Source organism: Dendropsophus ebraccatus, chromosome 6, assembly GCF_027789765.1.
Source record: "Dendropsophus ebraccatus isolate aDenEbr1 chromosome 6, aDenEbr1.pat, whole genome shotgun sequence".
Lineage (NCBI taxonomy): Eukaryota > Metazoa > Chordata > Amphibia > Anura > Hylidae > Dendropsophus > Dendropsophus ebraccatus.
Genome location: NC_091459.1, coordinates 15,910,968 through 15,919,740, shown reverse-complemented (window position 1 = coordinate 15,919,740; position 8,773 = coordinate 15,910,968). Strand labels below are relative to the sequence as shown.

The 8,773-nt window shown below is 47.8% G+C and overlaps 1 protein-coding gene across 4 annotated transcripts in view; it reads left to right on the top strand.

Annotated features, from left to right (window-relative positions):
* Positions 1-5,804: 5,804 nt before the first annotated feature.
* EIF4G1 (eukaryotic translation initiation factor 4 gamma 1) overlaps positions 5,805-8,773 on the top strand; it is a 55,845-nt gene continuing 52,876 nt past the window's right edge. For 2 of the 4 annotated variants that reach the window (XM_069974546.1, XM_069974543.1), the window contains exon 1: positions 5,805-5,871. The gene's annotated coding sequence lies outside the window, so the exon portion shown is untranslated. Of the gene's footprint in view, positions 5,872-5,910; positions 5,996-8,773 lie in introns of those variants that run through there. The other 2 variants (XM_069974545.1, XM_069974544.1) reach the window with 2 other exon arrangements.

Sequence of the window (8,773 nt, the reverse complement as noted above, 5' to 3'; positions counted from 1 at the left end):
AGCTGCCTTCAGGAGACTGGACCTGGATACAGTAAGTATAGCTGTTATATAGCTGCCTTCAGGAGACTGGACCTGGATACAGTAAGTATAGCTTTTATATAGCAGCCTTCAGGAGACTGGACCTGCATACAGTAAGTATAGCTTTTATATAGATGCCTTCAGGAGACTGGACCTGGATACAGTAAGTATAGCTGTTATATAGCTGCCTTCAGGAGACTGGACCTGGATAGAGTAAGTATAGCTGTTATATAACTGCCTTCAGGAGACTGGACCTGGATAGAGTAATTATAGCTGTAATATAGCTGCCTTCAGGAGACTGGACCTGGATACAGTAAGTATAGCTGTTATATAGAAGACTCCAGGAGACCGTACCTGGATACAAGTAAGTATAGCGGTTACACAGCTGCCTTCAGGAGACTGGACCTGGATACAGTAAGTATAGCTGTTATATAGCAGCCTTCAGGAGACTGGACCTGGATACAGTAAGTATAGCTGTTATATAGCAGCCTTCAGGAGACTGGACCTGGATACAGTAAGTATAGCTTTTATATAGCTGCCTTCAGGAGATTGGACCTGGATACAGTAAGTATAGCTGTTATATAGCATCCTTTAGGAGACTGGACCTGGATAGAGTAATTATAGCTGTAATATAGCTGCCTTCAGGAGACTGGACCTGGATACAGTAAGTATAGCTGTTATATAGCAGCCTTCAGGAGACTGGACCTGGATACAGTAAGTATAGCTGTTATATAGCAGCCTTCAGGAGACTGGACCTGGATACAGTAAGTATAGCTGTTGTATAGCTGCCTTCAGGAGACTGGACCTGGATACAAGTAAGTATAGTCGTTGTATAGCTGCCTTCAGGAGACTGGACCTGGATACAGTAAGTATAGCTGTTATATAGCAGCCTTCAGGAGACTGGACCTGGATACAGTAAGTATAACTCTTATATAGCAGCCTTCAGGAGACTGGACCTGGATACAGTAAGTATAGCTTTTATATAGCTGCCTTCAGGATATTGGACCTGGATACAGTAAGTATAGCTGTTATACAGCAGCCTTAAGGAGACTGGACCTGCATACAGTAAGTATAGCTGTTATATAGCATCCTTCAGGAGACTGGACCTGGATAGAGTAATTATAGCTGTAATATAGCTGCCTTCAGGAGACTGGACCTGGATACAGTAAGTATAGCTGTTATATAGCAGCCTTCAGGAGACTGGACCTGGATACAGTAAGTATAGCTGTTATATAGCTGCCTTCAGGAGACTGGACCTGGATACAGTAAGTATAGCTGTTATATAGCTGCCTTCAGGAGACTGGACCTGGATACAGTAAGTATAGCTGTTGTATAGCTGCCTTCAGGAGACTGGACCTGGATACAGTAAGTATAGCTGTTATATAGCTGCCTTCAGGAGACTGGACCTGGATAGAGTAATTATAGCTGTAATATAGCTGCCTTCAGGAGACTGGACCTGGATACAGTAAGTATAGCTGTTATATAGCAGCCTTCAGGAGACTGGACCTGGATACAGTAAGTATAGCTGTTATATAGCTGCCTTCAGGAGACTGGACCTGGATACAGTAAGTATAGCTGTTATATAGCTGCCTTCAGGAGACTGGACCTGGATACAGTAAGTATAGCTGTTGTATAGCTGCCTTCAGGAGACTGGACCTGGATACAGTAAGTATAGCTGTTATATAGCTGCCTTCAGGAGACTGGACCTGGATACAGTAAGTATAGCTGTTATATAGCTGCCTTCAGGAGACTGGACCTGGATACAGTAAGTATAGCTGTTATATAGCTGCCTTCATGAGACTGGACCTGGATACAGTAAGTATAGCTGTTATATAGCAGCCTTCAGGAGACTGGACCTGGATACAGTAAGTATAGCTGTTGTATAGCTGCCTTCAGGAGACTGGACCTGTATACAAGTAAGTATAGTCGTTATATAGCTGCCTTGAGGAGACTGGACCTGGATACAGTAAGTATAGCTGTTATATAGCAGCCTTCAGGAGACTGGACCTGGATACAGTAAGTATAACTGTTATATAGCTGCCTTCAGGAGACTGGACCTGGATACAGTAAGTATAGCTGTTATATAGCTGACCTCAGGAGAGTGGACCTGGATACAGTAAGTATAACTGTTATATAGCAGCCTTCAGGAGACTGGACCTGGATACAGTAAGTATAACTGTTATATAGCTGCCTTCAGGAGACTGGACCTGGATACAGTAAGTATAGCTGTTATATAGCTGACTTCAGGAGACTGGACCTGGATACAGTAAGTATAACTGTTATATAGTAGCCTTCAGGAGACTGGACCTGGATACAGTAAGTATAACTGTTATATAGCTGCCTTCAGGAGACTGGACCTGGATACATTAAGTATAGCTGTTATATAGCAGCGTTCAGGAGACTGGACCTGGATACAGTAAGTATAGCTGTTATATAGCTGCCTTCAGGAGACAGGACCTGGATACTGTATGTATAGCTGCCTTCAGGAGACTGGACCTGGATACAGTAAGTATAGCTGTTATATAGCTGCCTTCAGGAGACTGGACCTGGATACAGTAAGTAAAGCTGGTATATAGCAGCCTTCAGGAGACTGGACCTGGATACAGTAAGTATAGCTGTTATATAGCAGCCTTCAGGAGACTGGACCTGGATACAGTAAGTATAACTGTTATATAGCAGCCTTCAGGAGACTGGACCTGGATACAGTAAGTATAACTGTTATATAGCTGCCTTCAGGAGACTGGACCTGGATACAGTAAGTATAGCTGTTATATAGCTGCCTTCAGGAGACTGGACCTGGATACAGTAAGTATAGCTGTTATATAGCTGACTTCAGGAGACTGGACCTGGATACAGTAAGTATAACTGTTATATAGCAGCCTTCAGGAGACTGGACCTGGATACAGTAAGTATAGCTGTTATATAGCTGCCTTCAGGAGACTGGACCTGGATACATTAAGTATAGCTGCTATATAGCTGCCTTCAGGAGACTGGACCTGGATACAGTAAGTATAGCTGTTATATAGCAGCGTTCAGGAGACTGGACCTGGATACAGTAAGTATAGCTGTTATATAGCAGCCTCCAGGAGACTGGACCTGCATACAGTAAGTATAACTGTTATATAGCAGCCTTCAGAAGACTGGACCTGGATACAGTAAGTATAACTGTTATATAGCTGCCTTCAGGAGACTGGACCTGGATACAGTAAGTATAGCTGTTATATAGCTGCCTTCAGGAGACTGGACCTGGATACAGTAAGTATAGCTGTTATATAGCTGACTTCAGGAGACTGGACTTGGATACAGTAAGTATAACTGTTATATAGCAGCCTTCAGGAGACTGGACCTGGATACAGTAAGTATAGCTGTTATATAGCTGCCTTCAGGAGACTGGACCTGGATACATTAAGTATAGCTGCTATATAGCTGCCTTCAGGAGACTGGACCTGGATACATTAAGTATAGCTGTTATATAGCAGCGTTCAGGAGACTGGACCTGGATACAGTAAGTATAGCTGTTATATAGCAGCCTCCAGGAGACTGGACCTGCATACAGTAAGTATAGCTGTTATATAGCAGCGTTCAGGAGACTGGACCTGGATACAGTAAGTATAGCTGTTATATAGCTGCCTTCAGGAGACTGGACCTGGATACAGTAAGTATAGCTGTTATATAGCTGACTTCAGGAGACTGGACCTGGATACAGTAAGTATAGCTGTTATATAGCAGCCTCCAGGAGACTGGACCTGCATACAGTAAGTATAGCTGTTATATAGCAGCGTTCAGGAGACTGGACCTGGATACAGTAAGTATAGCTGTTATATAGCAGCGTTCAGGAGACTGGACCTGGATACAGTAAGTATAGCTGTTATATAGCTGCCTTCAGGAGACTGGACCTGGATACATTAAGTATAGCTGTTATATAGCTGCCTTCAGGAGACTGGACCTGGATACAGTAAGTATAGCTGTTATATAGCAGCGTTCAGGAGACTGGACCTGGATACAGTAAGTATAGCTGTTATATAGCAGCCTTCAGGAGACTGGACCTGCATACAGTAAGTACAGCTGTTATATAGCTGCCTTCAGGAGACTGGACCTGGATACAGTAATTATAGCTGTTATATAGCAGCCTTCAGGAGATTGGACCTGCATACAGTAAGTATAGCTGTTATATAGCTGCCTTCAGGAGACTGGACCTGGATACAGTAAGTATAGCTGTTATATAGCTGCCTTCAGGAGACTGGACCTGGATACAGTAAGTACAGCTGTTATATAGCAGCCTTCAGGAGACTGGACCTAGATACAGTAAGTATAGCTGTTATATAGCAGCCTTCAGGAGACTGGACCTGGATACAGTAAGTATAGCTGTTATATAGCTGCCTTCAGGAGACTGGACCTGGATACAGTAAGTACAGCTGTTATATAGCAGCCTTCAGGAGACTGGACCTAGATACAGTAAGTATAGCTGTTATATAGCAGCCTTCAGGAGACTGGACCTGGATACAGTAAGTATAGCTGTTATATAGCTGCCTTCAGGAGACTGGACCTGGATACAGTAAGTACAGCTGTTATATAGCAGCCTTCAGGAGACTGGACCTAGATACAGTAAGTATAGCTGTTATATAGCAGCCTTCAGGAGACTGGACCTGGATACAGTAAGTATAGCTGTTATATAGCTGCCTTCAGGAGACTGGACCTGGATACAGTAAGTACAGCTGTTATATAGCAGCCTTCAGGAGACTGGACCTAGATACAGTAAGTATAGCTGTTATATAGCAGCCTTCAGGAGACTGGACCTGGATACAGTAAGTATAGCTGTTATATAGCTGCCTTCAGGAGACTGGACCTGGATACAGTAAGTACAGCTGTTATATAGCAGCCTTCAGGAGACTGGACCTAGATACAGTAAGTATAGCTGTTATATAGCTGCCTTCAGGAGACTGGACCTGTATACAGTAAGTATAGCTGTTATATAGCTGCCTTCAGGAGACTGGACCTGGATACAGTAAGTACAGCTGTTATATAGCAGCCTTCAGGAGACTGGACCTAGATACAGTAAGTATAGCTGTTATATAGCTGCCTTTAGGAGACTGGACCTGAATACAGTAAGTATAGCTGTTATATAGCTGCCTTCAGGAGACTGGACCTGTATACAGTAAGTATAGCTGTTATATAGCAGCCTTCAGGAGACTGGACCTGGATACAGTAAGTATAGCTGTTATATAGCTGCCTTTAGGAGACTGGACCTGGATACAGTAAGTATAGCTGTTATATAGCTACCTTCAGGAGACTGGACCTGGATACAGTAAGTATAGCTGTTATATAACTGCTAAAATTGCTAATTTTCTTTGCCCTGTTTAGAATCCTGCAAAATGTCACAAGCTGCCATTAAAGTCAATGGGGTCTGTCAAGCTCCGTTCATGTCCATTGTGCACTTGTTGGGCCGGTCTTTTATTTGTGCCTCAGACACCGATGTGAACGTATCCCTAGAATTGTCCACCTGCGATATCAAGGTCGGAAAAAGAGCGAGCAACTCCCGCACTCCATCTCCCTAGTATCATTCACACCCTATATCCGCCGTCGCTCTGCTCACACACACACACAGAACACATGTACCGAACGCTTCTGCCGGTTACCAGTCATGTGACATCAATCACGCCCTCTACACTCGTCCGTCGCACATACATCACGTGTCCGGCATTGAAGGCGACGCAGCGTTCCCAACGCACCGCCCCTTCCGCTCATTTTGATCACGTGGATGTGGTGTGCGCATGCGCAATGCGGCGCCGGGATCCGGAAATGGGCCATCTGGCTGGTGCGGCTGCGCCCGGCTGCGCGGACTGAGGAGAGCAGGTGAGACCTGGTGGGGCCCGGCTCGCAATCCATCACCATCCTCCGTCTCATACGTTCCCACAGCTCCGAGGCAGTTGTCCGCCCGGTACCGCTTGGCTCCCGTACCCAGCCGGGCGTGATCCGTGTACGTGTGTAGTCGGTTATGTCCCCCTTGTACGGTCCGGGCCCTCAGCCCTGCCAGCCGGCATTTGTGTCACACACACGACTCCAGTCACCGTGAGCTCTCCCGTTTCCTCCACGTGTGTACGTGGTGTGTGGTGTCACCTCTGTCACCGTGTGGCGGTGCCCGGCCATGTCTGCCGACAATGAATGACATCACACGTCTGCAGTGACATCATGTGTCACCGGCGGCCGGACACAGCTCCGGGGCCTCCCGGCGGGCACCGCTCCCATCCCGTGCCCGGTCAGTGTGTGCAGCTGGGAGGGTGCCGGCCCTCACCGAGCACCGGTGCCTGTCACTCCCGGGCCGGGTGACCGCCACGTGACGTCATCCTCCTCCCTGACAGGAGCACGCGCTCCCGGGTGAGGCCTGGTGGGCTGCGGGCACCTTGTCAGTGCTGGGCACCGGCTGGCGGCCATTGTGCATGGGGACATAGTGGGCACACCTAGATCTGAGCAGTGTGACCGGCATATGTCTGCATCATGTGCCTGCCTGTGCCAGCTTCCGTGTGCCTGCCTGTGCCAGCTGCCGTGTGCCTGCCTGTGCCAGCTTCCGTGTGCCTGCCTGTGCCAGCTACCGTGTGCCTGCCTGTGCCAGCACTCATCTACCAGACCCCAGCCTGGTGCTGCTGTGTGCCTGCCTGTGCCAGCTACCGTGTGCCTGCCTGTGCCAGCTGCCTTGTGCCTGCATCTTGTGCCTGCCTGTGCCAGCTGCCGTGTGCCTGCCTGTGCCAGCTACCGTGTGCCTGCCTGTGCCAGCTACCGTGTGCCTGCCTGTGCCAGCTACCGTGTGCCTGCCTGTGCCAGCTACCGTGTGCCTGCCTGTGCCAGCTACCGTGTGCCTGCCTGTGCCAGCTACCGTGTGCCTGCCTGTGCCAGCTACCGTGTGCCTGCCTGTGCCAGCTACCGTGTGCCTGCCTGTGCCAGCTACCGTGTGCCTGCCTGTGCCAGCTACCGTGTGCCTGCCTGTGCCAGCTACCGTGTGCCTGCCTGTGCCAGCTACCGTGTGCCTGCCTGTGCCAGCACTCATCTACCTTACCCCAGCCTGGTGCTGCCATGTATCTAGCTGACCCCCAGCCTGGTGCTGCCATGTATCTAGCTGACCCCCAGCCTGGTGCTGCCATGTATCTAGCTGACCCCCAGCCTGGTGCTGCCATGTATCTAGCTGACCCCCAGCCTGGTGCTGCCATGTATCTAGCTGACCCCCAGCCTGGTGCTGCCATGTATCTAGCTGACCCCCAGCCTGGTGCTGCCATGTATCTAGCTGACCCCCAGCCTGGTGCTGCCATGTATCTAGCTGACCCCCAGCCTGGTGCTGCTGTATACTGATGGGCATTACCATTGTACCCTGTATGTTGTGGTGACCTGGCCATGAGCTTCTATATGTGATTGGCATTGTACCCTGCTGTGCTCCTGTCCTTTTATGTAATATCTGTATCCAGTGAATATACAGATGGTGAACCTACGGGCGTCCTGGGTGAGATGTGCCCTGTCACATGCTGCCATTGTGTGTGTCTGAATTAGCTTTGTTTTATGGGGTTTATTCTGTTGGGCAGAAGTCATGAGGTTGGTGAGTGTGATCTGATGCCCCCTCAGCGTGCTGGTGCCCACCATGTGTTATATTGTAGTGTCAGTATGAGGAAGCACTGGAGCTCTTATAGTGTTCGGGGAATCGTCTCGTTGCACAATCTCCCTGTATGTGTAACAGTAGTGTGACCAGGATGTGTGATGGGCGCCTGTGGCAATGCATGTGTGCCCACCAGTGGGCGTGCATGAGAATATATGGCACAGAATCTGCTAAGAGCGGTAGAGTCTCACACATGGATGCTGGGGGTAGTAGTGGCAGCCTGCAGTCACTGGCATCTGTGTACACCAGAGATGGGGAACCTTCAGCCCTCCAGCTGTTAAAAAACTACAATTCCCATCATGACTGGACAGACAAAGCATGATGGGAATTGTAGTTGTGCAACAGCTGGTTCCTTACCCCTGGTATAAATCATTGATGTCGCTGTATAGTCTTTGTGTTCCATTGTGATACAGTACATGTGCTGTATGTAGCTGTTGTCCGCTATTTTGGCCTATTAAAGGGGCTTAGAAAAACATGTCCGCCGCCGAAATTGCGCCACTTTTGTCCCATGTAGGTTGTGGTTTTGCATTTTAGTCAATGGAGATAAATATCCCACATAACCTGGGGGCAAGGGTGGCGCTGGTTTTGCCCTATGTGATCCTGGATAACCCTTATAATACTGCAGTCCTGTCTATAGTGCAGAGTAATATATACATTTTATTCAGTTCTTTCTGTTGAGTCCAGTGGGCGGGCCTCCTGAATAATTGACAGCGCTCTCCCAGTCACCGTGTGGAGATCAGTCATCAGTGAGACCCCACCCCCTGGACTCCCAAGCATAGCTAGAATCCTATAGCTTTATCCATATATGGTTATGTAGCGAGAGGGTAAACAGCCAATCATTGAGTAGGACCCGCCCACTGGACTCCTAAGCATGGAAAAACTAGGGATGGAATCTTATCATGCAAAACTATATATCGGCCTGCTCCATTTCTCCATATATATATATATATATATATATATATATATATATATATATATTTATATATAAAAATGGCGGATCAGGCACCATATTCTTTTAGGGTATGTTCACACTCAGGAATTGAAGAGGAAAGTTTGCTGCTTGAAATTTCCTCCTCAGCTTATTCCACTGCCAACAGAGCAGAAATCTCATTGAAC